The sequence below is a fragment of the Aquila chrysaetos genome, chromosome 18 (genome assembly GCF_900496995.4).
Source record: "Aquila chrysaetos chrysaetos chromosome 18, bAquChr1.4, whole genome shotgun sequence".
Classification (NCBI taxonomy): domain Eukaryota; kingdom Metazoa; phylum Chordata; class Aves; order Accipitriformes; family Accipitridae; genus Aquila; species Aquila chrysaetos.
In genome coordinates this window covers 25,717,231-25,728,294 of record NC_044021.1, presented here as the reverse complement: position 1 = coordinate 25,728,294, position 11,064 = coordinate 25,717,231, and positions in this window count along the sequence as shown.

Sequence of the window (11,064 nt, the reverse complement as noted above, 5' to 3'; positions counted from 1 at the left end):
TGTAGCACTGAGCACAGCCCCTTGGCAGGGCTCCCCGGGCCCTTTCGCCTAGGTCCTTGCCTGCTGCTCTTGCACCTCCCTCCAAGGCACCGCTCGTGCCCTGGCTCTCTCGGGCTCTCTTGCCCAGTGCAAGTCTGGAGCGGGAGCGAGCTCTGCTCCTCCCTTAGCTCCATTTCCCCAGGGGTTCTGGCTTGGGCAAAACAGCCTGCGCTTGGAAGGGCTCCAGGCTCGCTGCCCCGTCAGGAGCTGCCACTTTTCAGCTCTCCCTGCATGCAAATCAAGCGCAGGGCCGGCACGAGAGCGCCTTGCATGCATCGTTGGCCAAGAAGCACAGCGGAGCAAGTTCTGGAAGGCAAAAAGGATGCTTGTCATCGATATGTGTCCTGCGTTGGAAAATACCCACAGCACCACACACCTCCTTCTTCTTCTTCTTCTTCTTCTTCTTCTTCTTCTTCTTCTTCTTTTGTGTGTGGTCGGTCCTGATCCTCTTCCTTCAGGTTCTCACTCTTCAGGAAACAGGGACTGCTTGGCCTGTATTCCTGCTGCTACTTTCTGTGTCTCTGTGACTTGCCTTTGCCAGGCTGCAAGGGATGTTTTATCAAGCTACACTGAAGAACGCATCAGCCTGCTCCCGGCTACACATGCACGTTGGGTAAATGCTTGTGAGCATCGGCTCTGAACCAGATTCAGAAAAATAACATAAAAATAACTTAAAACGACACAAAAGGACAAAAAATAAAATCTGAAAACAAAATCCCGTTTCCACTTGTACCTTTTCTGATTTACGTCCCTGAAAGTGGTTTTGGAGCTGAACCACCCCCCCCTCCCCAGCTTTTCAGGCAAATAACAGTCTCATCATTAATCGACTCGTGGTGAACGGAACGGAACGGAACGGAACGGTGATGTATGTTATGCCTAGAGTTCTTCGTGACAAGCCCTGGCGCAGGCCTGAGGGCTCCGTCCAGGAGAGCAGCTCTCTGCAGTGCAGGTCCCAGGCCCACCCAGCAGAGAGGGGCAGAGGCGGGCACACCTACAAGATGGCCCCTACACCAGGCAGGGACCGGAGGCCGCAGGCAGAGCCGAGACCCCTCGTCCCTCGGCAGAGGACGGTGGGGCTGGGGGTCCCGGGGGAGGCCGGCCCCAGCCGTTGAGGCCTGTGAGCACCCCCAGGACCCTGGCAGGAGCAGACCGGCCCTGCTCGTGTGCTCTCCTTCAGACATTTGGGGTTGGCCGCTTTGGAGACCAAGTGTTGGGCCAGAGGGACCTTCGCTCTGCTGGGGTACTGCTGCTCTCTGGCTCTTTTGTTTTAGCGTGTTTTTCCAAGGGAAACAGCTCAGGCATTTCTAAAAATGAGTACAGGGAAGAAAAAAAAATCCACAGGGGCATGAACAGGTATTGCTCTCCTCAAACCCCAGAGCACTCCCTGCTTCAGACCGAGGGCTTGGTCTTTGAGCCTCGCTAGTGTCAGAGATGTGGTTTTTTGCCATCCTGTGGAAGCCCAGCTAAACTGGATGAACATAGAAGACTTTCAAAAACCGCAGTTCCCATATGCTTTTTGCAAATTTGTTCAGGTGGTCAAATGATCTTGAGACGATCCACAGCTCTCATACCCATCAGAAGGTGCATGCCTCCTCCCCAGAAAGTGACAGAGCCAATGCCCGTGCTGGGACACGATTACCCATTCAATCCCTTCTGCTAGTGCGGGGCTGGGAAGAAATGTCATCAAAGATTCCCTCAGCTTGTACTGGTAGGGAAAGAAGGAGGGAGGAAGAAGAGTCGAATCGAATCGAATCGAAGAGTTGAGTTGGAAGGGACCTACAACAATGACCAAGTCCCACTGCCTGACCACTTCAGGGCTGACCAAAAGCTAAAGTCTCCAGTGCTCCAGTCTATCTAGATCTCTCTGCAAGGCCACTTGTCCCTCAAGAGAGTCAATAGCACCTCCCAGTTTGCTACCATCAGCAAACTTGCTAACGGTGCATTCAACTCCTGCATCCAGATCATTAATAAATATATTGAACAGAACTGGCCCTAGAATTGAACCCTGAGGAACACCGCTGGTGACCGGTCGCCAGCCAGATGTAGCCCTGTTCACTGCAACCCTTTGAGCCCTGTCATTCAGCCAGTTCACCCAGCGCACCGTCTACCTGCTCATCTCACAGTTGGACAACTTGTCCAGAAGGATGCTGTGAGGGACAGTGTCAAAAGCCTTACTATAATCTAGAAAAAATACATCCACCATCTTCCCTTCATCCACCAGGTGGGTGACCTTATCATAGAAGGATATTAAATTAGTTAAACAGGACTTTCTCTTTGTGAACTCACTTTGACTGTGCCTGATGATTGCACTGTTCTTTAAATATAGTGATAGGACAAGGCATAACGGTTTTAAATGGAAAGACAGTAGATCTAGATTAGATATAAGGAAGAAATTCTTTACAATGAGGGTGGTGAGGCACTGGAACAGATTGCCCATAGAAGTTGCGGATGCCCCATCATTGGAAGTGTTCAAGGTCAGGTTGGATGGAGCTTTGAGCAACCTGATTGAGTGGAAGATGTCCTTGCCCATGGCAGGGGGGTTGGACTAGATGATCTTTAAAGGTCCCTTCCAAACCAAATCATTCTAACGTTGTATGTAATAAAAGCTGTATTCGTACCTGACAAGTAATGCTGTAAAGGTCCTGACTAATAGCTTAAAGAAGAGACTCCTAAAAAATTTTGTCTTGTGTCACGTGGCTACATAGTTCTCTAAATATACACTGCCTACTGCTATAATAGAGACAGAGGTATTAGAAAAACTTTTAAAGTTCTACCAGTTTGATTTAATATGCTAGTGGACAAGTGTATGCCCCTGTAAAAATTAAACAACGGTCTAATGCAGAAATGGCACCGCTTTGCTCACTCTCTCCCCAGTCCTCTCATATGTTTTCAGAATCATACTTGTAAAATTTCGTGGTATGTTTACTATATCTAATGCCGGTCTGCAAAGCAGTCACAGCTAAGTCAAGCACATCCCACGCTGCTTCATTGACGCATTTCTTGCAGCAGGTCTCACAGATGCCACAGGGGCCTGAGCACAACCTCAGGGAACAGGGAAGCCTCTCCCTGTGCCAGGGATCTGAAACAGAGCCTCTGTAGATTAAACAGATCTTGAACTTGTTATCCAATACCACAGCAATAAGCATGGACAAAATAATCTGTACCAACCTAATGTGAACTCTCTTTGAGCTGCAGTTACTCAGAGAACTTTCTCAGTTTTTTAAAGAGGCTGCGTGGCAGGTGAATGAAAGCAGTGGTTTGAAGTGCATTCTCCTTTTTCTCTTCTAGTATACAGCCATATATCATCAACTCTTCCATAACGTCTGGCTTCCCTTGAGATTGCTGACCTGTCTGAGGAGAGAAAAGAAAAATAAATACTCTCAAAGCCAGTCATCTGTAAAGATAAGGTAAGGTGGGAATGTAGCCTCAAAAGCAAAAAGGGGGAAAAAAAAGTTGTGTGAAATAAGTGTGAAACAACGCTATTTGGGTACTATCAAACAAAACTTTGTTACAGCTAAGAATCATCCAGGAGATGGCACATATTCAAAAATGCTAGGACCTGGAGATCAGAGATGAACACAACAGCACCAGACACAGTGTTGTTTTACAGACCAGTTCTGTTCTGCCTCTGCTCATCTCGTCTCACTTCACTGGGATTGCAGCATCCCATCCCACTCTTGACCCTACTGGAAATTTCCCCAGAAAGATCAAAAAGCCAAAGTGATGGCATAGTTCATAAAACTCAAAGGCAAAAACTATGAGGAAAATGAGAGCAAGTCTGACCGCTTGTGTTTGCAAATGGTGATGTTTATTTACCATGACAAGCGTCTTACGAATCTGCCCACGAACAGCCTATCGATGTAAATAAAAAGTAAAAATTTGATAAGGGATGCACTCAGAATAGTGATTTTTAAAGATTTCTATCCCAGAGATCTTAACACAAGAGGAAAACAATTACCAGGAGTCATACAACAAAGGGTAAATGGCAGCCTGTCTGGGACTGACCAAGGGATAGGCATTCATTTTTATTCTAACAGAAGTGTTGACTCCCACTAACTGCTGCCGCTGTGACAGAAATAGAAATGCACAAAATGTCAAGCTCTTAAACAAAGCAGTCAGAGGTACCAATGAGGAAGTTAAAGTTCAAGCATCCAGATCGGAGTGACGCACAGAGAGCAGCTGGCTGTCTTCTGTTAGCCTTCGAATGCTGGTGAGGGCATAGAGCTTGTCCCAGCCTGCTCCCTCACAGGTTTTTCTGCCATTCTTTGTTACGAACTGCCAAAAATACAATTTATTTTTTTTTTTAAGTCTGATTTCCAGTGGAAACTTTGCAAACAGATGAGAGTTTGGGAGAAGAAAGACCGAAAGACATTTCCCCTTTTCTTGCAATACATTTCAGCGGTGACAAGAAGAAAAATACTTGAACTGACTTTCCATTGACCAAATATGCACAATTTTGCTGCTTATCAGCTGCTGGAATCATGTTCTTCAACAAAGGCTCTTTGAACTAACTAAACTGCCAAATTTAGATGTCAGTTTTGCAGCAAGGCCTACGTTAGCAGGATGCAGTAGGTCTGCAGCAGCCCCGCAGCCTGTGCCCCCCCCTCGCCTCCCTTCCCCCAGCAGAGGCGGGGGTCTCCCGCAAGCCGGGAGCCGGATCCCATTCCCACCTGGGAAAGGGGAGCTTCAGTGTAGTCGTAGTTCTCAGACAGGGGTGAAATCTGAGTACAGATAAGGTGAATAACTGCATCCAGCCTGGAGAACACGCTTGTGCATTTTCTGCAGGACGCCGCACTTTCTTGCTTCTACCCCAAAATCTTCTGTAATGGAACTGTGCTCTAGGCAATATTTCCTCTCTTCTGCAGCAAACCTCAATATTTTGACGGTAGATGGAAAGGGCTCCCATTTGTGCTGTAAGCCTTCATAACATACCGCAGGGGCACGCAGTGGTGTTGCTCTCAGTTTCAGCTGTTTTGGGCCCAATACCTACTTGCTGGGAAGCTGAGTCCCGCTTGACAGCTCCAGCGACTGCCGCCGGGAGGGGAGCAGGGCCGTGACGGTGAGAAAGCCCACGTGGATCTCCTGGTCAGGGCTTGCCCACAAGTGTGGTGGCACACGGGTGCTTGGAGCAGCACCTCGCAGCCTGGCATAACTGTTTTTGCGCGTCTGCTCTGAGCTCCGCCACCCACTTCCACCGCTTGGGTTCCTACCAAGTTTCTTTCACTGTGTTCAAAGTCACGACCGCGCGACGTGAGTCAGCAGCAGTGACGAACGATTGGACTCTCAGGGCCTCTTAATGAGGAGACTGTATCTGAGCGTATCACTGCTGACTGGTTTGCTTTCGAATATTCATTTTTCGATATTTCTTTAAGGAGGCGCACACTCTGTGGGCTATAATAACCATGTAGAATCTACCAGGCATACCAGACATACCAGTCTGCATGTCAGCTCTTCAAATCTCTTGTGCTGCCTAGGGAAAGAAAATATGTGAAGTAAGCATTTTGGTGGCTCGCTCTTTATATATGAACTGTGAAAAGTTAGATGGAGAAACATAGTGTTTATTTTGAGAGAGTTCAGCTTCCTCCCCAGAAAAACTGGCCATCGATGCAGCCGTTTGGAGTCCATTAACTGACAAATTCCATCTTTGTGTTTTGGGGGTAATCATTAATGCCTGGCTTGACCGTTACTCAGGAAAATGACATGGTCCCCAGCCAAGCACTCGGGCAAAACAGATTTACTGTGTGAGCAGCACTCGTCTCTGTGAATGAAGCTGCCTCACCTTCAACATAACTTTTCTCATTGATTTCTGCCTGTTTAAAAACCTCAGGCTAGAACAGAAATGTCAGGCACTCCCTTTGGTGCTCAGTTCAGCATTTTAAGAAGGTTTGAGATTTCTCTAGCACAGCTGATCCTTTCTTTCCATTAGCCTGTCAAATGAGGGACACGATTTTCTTTCCGCACCATGGGATTTATGCTGGATAGGTATTTTATTGCTTTAGTTCCAGATATTTTCTAGCCATAAGTTTGCAGTGGATGGGGATTTTTGCTATATGTCCGGGTGTTCCCTGGAGTTCAGGAGTTGATGGAGGACTGGGTTAGGTGCTTCTGCATTGTAGCATTTTTGTTTTGAATTGTCTGCTTCCTCTTTGGGAACACCATGTTCTAGAAAAGCTGCATGTATTTAGCAAGTCTTGCCTCCTCATTTAGCTTAGCTTAAACATAGGCTTAATATTAAGCTGATAATTTATTTCAGTGTTATTAATTGTTCACAGTATAGGGCACAGAGCATCTCTCATACAAGGGGAGACAGAGAGCTGGGATTGTTCGGCCTCAAGAAGAGAGGGCTCAGGGGGACTTCAGCAATGTTTATAAATATCTGGCAGGAGGCACTCTTCTCAGCGCTGCCAAGTGACAGAGAAGGCAACGAGCAGAAACTGAAACACAGGAGATTTTGTCTGAACAAAAGAAAACGCTTTTCTACTGTGGGGGTGGTTGAACACTGGAGCAAGTTGCTGAGAGAGGTTTTGGAGTCGTCTTTGGAGATATTTGAAGCCCAACTGGCCGCGGCCCTGGGCAACCTGCTGTAGCTGACCTTGCTTTGCGCAGGAGGGTTGGATTAGAGAGTCCATGGAGGTCCCTTCCCACCTCAACTGTTCTGTGATTTTGTGGTTGCTATTGCAGCTTGTCATCAGGCCAACAGGAGAAGAACCCAAGCTCCGTTATACCAGGTTTTCTTTTGTCAGGAGCCACCCTGTGTTCCTAGGAGACTCTTTTTGGTCTGATTGCAGCCAAAGATGTATTAAGCTGCTTAGAGTCCAGCAGAAGCAGCTCCTCCTTCCTCGCTGTTTGTTTGAAGCCTCTCCTCAGAATCAGGGGATGATTTTCAATTACAAGTTAGCAATGTCAATAAAGTCAGTAAGGTCTCATGAACCACAGCTGTGGACTGCTGCAAAATCCTGAACCAAAGTTTTCCACTGAAGAAGTAAACAGTAGAAATAGAGAAGCCTCCTTCTCCCGAGACACACACCAGTGGAGACACTCACAGACTTCTTGGTCTAGCACCCTTGAAACCCTCATGTCAAAGAGAGTAAATACGGGCTTCTGGCTTTAGTGTGGGAGCCAGGAATAGACATATATGCATTGCTTTATTTGGAAAGCCACTTACACACCACCAATAACAGAAAGTGTGTAAATCCTGCAACTGCAGGTGGTTCAACAAAAGGCTACAAATATTGCTTGAACCTGCAGAATAAAATAATCATCACTTGAAACGATGCCAGGTTGTCCCTGGTAACTTGCTGAATCTGGAAGCCCATAGATCCCAGTCGCAGAACTTGTCTACTTTACGAGACGCCACCAATCTCAACACATCTGCTGTAGCACTGTGTGCTGGGTTTGGCCGGGATGGAGTTAATTTTCTTCACAGTAGCTGGCATGGGGCTACGTTTTGGATTTGTGCTGGAAGCAGTGTTGATAACACAGGGAGGTTTTGGTTACTGCTGAGCAGTGCTTACCCAGAGCCAAGGGCTTTTCTGCCTCTCCCCCCACCCCACCAGCGAGGAGGCTGGGGGGGCACAAGGAGTCGGGAGGGGACACAGCCGGGACAGCTGACCCCGACTGACCCAAGGGACGTTCCAGACCATAAGACGTCATGCTCAGCATGTAAAGCTGGGGGAAGAAGGAGGAAGGGGGGGGACATTCAGAGTGATGGTGTTTGTCTTCCCAAGTCACCTTTAGGCGTGATGGAGCCCTGCTGTCCTGGAGATGGCTGAACACCTGCCTGCCCATGGGAAGTGGGGAATGAATTCCTTGTTTCGCTTTGCTTGCATGTGCAGGTTTTGCGTCACCTATTAAACTGTCTTTATCTCAACCCACGAGTCTTCTCACTTTTACCCTTCTGATCCTCTCCCCCATCCTGCCGGGGGCAGAGTGAGCGAGCGGCTGCGTGAGGCTGAGCTGCCGGCTGGGGTTAAACCCCAACACACTGCCATTTTCCTATGCCCATTCCCATGGCTTTGTTTTCTCTCTCTTGCTTTCCTTACCTATTCCTTGGAGCCAAAGAGAGAGTAATTAACTGAAATTAACTACAAGTGTTCTCCATTAGAATTTGTTTTCCAGTAAGTTTGAGCAAAGCCCACCAGGTAAGATGGACTACCTGAAGAACATCCTACCAAAAAAAGTCAGAAGTAATTACTACAATAGACAAACCTTTCTGCATTTTTATTTTTACAGTTTGAAGTGTGATGCTTTGTTGGTTAGGTGTTTAGGATGACTGGTCTTTCACCATAGCAGATTTTAAAGTACAAATGAGTGCAGCGCAGCAATGTGCTCTCAGCAGTGATTGAGTGCAAGAAAAACATGTGTGCAACTCATTATTCCTTGTTAATGAAGATTTTCTTCTGGTGTGATAGGGCACATTCTATAGCGCTTTGAAATCTTTAAGCCTTTTTGTCTTCACTTATCCTCTTAGAGAGTTAGATATAAGACAAAATGGCAAAGCATTGCGCAATATACTAATTTCTTTCTCCTTGCCAAGCTTTTATTCTACATTTCTTGGCTTTACGTATGCAAGTAAGGCTTAAGGGTAGATTGGCTTTCATGACAAATAAGTAATTCATTGGACAGAAAATAAGATTTCGATGGGATGTGCATCTTGGTTTTCTAATTTCCCTGGCATGATGCCATTTTTGTCAGTGGCTTTTCTGACTCATATGAGTAAGGAGACTGTCGCCCTCCCTGAGTCATATGTTTTGGAGAGGGTTAGTAAACTTCTCGCTGTCAACCTGTCTGCAGCACAGCAGTGTTACTCAGCAACTCCGCTGGAGAGACGCTTCTGTTTTGGAAAGACGCAAAATGCTTAAACATTTTCATGGCAAGGTCTTAGAGGGGTCAGCGATATCAGACTGGTTGGCTAAAATGAAGCAGAGGAACTATATGCCCTCATGTCCCCTTCAAAATTAGCACCTTATAGGACCAGGTCTTCAGGAAAATAACCAGACTGGAGGGATAACGGAGGTATTTCTTTACTTTTGGTCTGAAACTTAGATCTGAACAATACACTTGTGGGGTCCCAGGGTGTTTGGGAAGGTTTGGATTGACAGTGATGGGAAGCAATGAAAGCTCTTGTGCTTTTTAAAACTGTCAGTGACTAATCCCATTGATTCAAACACGAGTGGTGTAGCCCATGCTCACAGGGGCACAAATTGCTTAAATTCAGCGGCAGGTCTGATTCTGCCAATGTTAAATAACAATTACTCCCAGCTGCGTATTCCTAATGAGGATTAACAGCTGAAGACAGGACTGCAGCAAGTGGCTGCCATTAAAGGTAGGGGACCGGGTCTGAAGGCCCCAGAAGTTCCTTCCTCATCTGTGGTTAAAGAATACATAAAAACTAAATCAAGGCATTCTGCAAGCGGTTATAGTTCATATTGCTCAGATAGAGCCTAACATTCATGTATTGCCTTTTGCAGCTATAAAAGCCTTGAGGTTACTATTACACGGGTAGCACAGCAGAGAAAGCTGCCCACCCCGCGCTTCCCCGGGACGCCAGCGAGGCTGGGGCAGAGCGCTGCCAAGGGGGGAGGCTGGGGAGCTGCTCCCACCCCCCTACTCTGGTGCCGTTCTCCAGATATCCCCTGGGCCACTTCTTCCTTCCAGTCCGTCCTGCTTTAAGATATCCATCTCTTCTAAAGCTGGTTGGGTTTGCTTCGTTTTCCTCATCACCAGGTTCAGAACGGCTGTCCCATCTCTGGACGCCCTGCGTTAAGCGCTGGGCCATCTCTCTTCTTGAACAGAGCCTGGTTTCTGTGACGTTAGCTGTGGCAAGCAGAAGAGGTCAACTGCCCTCCCTCGCTTAACAAGGGAGCGAAGGTATCAGGGCTGACAGTGAGAATGGTTTTGGTTGGTTTTAGATGAAATCTCATCTATGAACTGCAAACCTAGCTTATAGATGCCCAAACTAAACAAGCAGCAGAGGTAATCAACTTTGTTCTCTTTGTTCTTTCAAAAGTCTCCTATGTAGGTTGTTTGGGTGTTGGGGTTTTTTTTCTTTTTTTGACCTTACAGTAGAGGCAGGACAGTCCCACATATAGCAGAAACTAAAGATGGAAACACTAGTAGTCGGTGGCTTCATTTAGCAAGTACCAATTAACAGGTTACTGTCGTTCATTCAGAAAGTTAAGAGCTTTGTTGCCAAGTTGCAACAAAATCATGGTTAGCTTTGATTGACAGTGATACTGCAAATTAACAGTTTCTGATATGGTAAATACCTTCACTCACTGGAAAACAAACTAAAGCATCTACTTCAAAGTGTGTCTGTCCTGTGGAATTTAGGAAGAACTCCTGGAAAGCCCCAACAAGGCACACTGAAATTTGTGGGATTATTCACCTACTTCAAGTTAGGCAAGTACTAATGTGAGCTACAGCTTCGGTACGTACCCTAATAAAAGTGACAGATACCTGTATTAGATCCTGACCCTTATTCAATACAAGCTCTGAACAGCTTATAGAATAGCCTATGGACATTCGTAGCCCATATCCTCTCCGTATTTTTACAGGCAATCAATCTTCAGAATATGCTTCAAGGGGATTATTAAATAACCTACAGTGAATTTCGGTGTTCTTTGCTGACCTGAACTCCTCTCTTCAACCTAAAAATCCTTTAGACTGTCTTTTATATTCTGGAGCTTATACTCGCTGTCTTTTAAATCTTTTTGAAAAACTAGAGCAACATACTGTAGTCCAACCTCCCCTGCATTGCCTTTCTTTACTTCCCCATTAACTAATGGAATTAAACGTTCCTTATGTCTGGTAGAATTCCTTTTTACTACCTTGTTAGTTTTAACTTATTTTGAAGCTTCAGCCCTTCTGACTTTATACACTCATGCTATTATTTTTTACTTGCTTTGAGCCAGAAAGCTTTATTCTCACTTTTTATACGATTCACCATCCATTTCCAAATCTCAAACGTTACCGGGGCATTCTTCCCTGCTGCTTTGTCTCTGCCTTTGAGTTTTTAATACATTT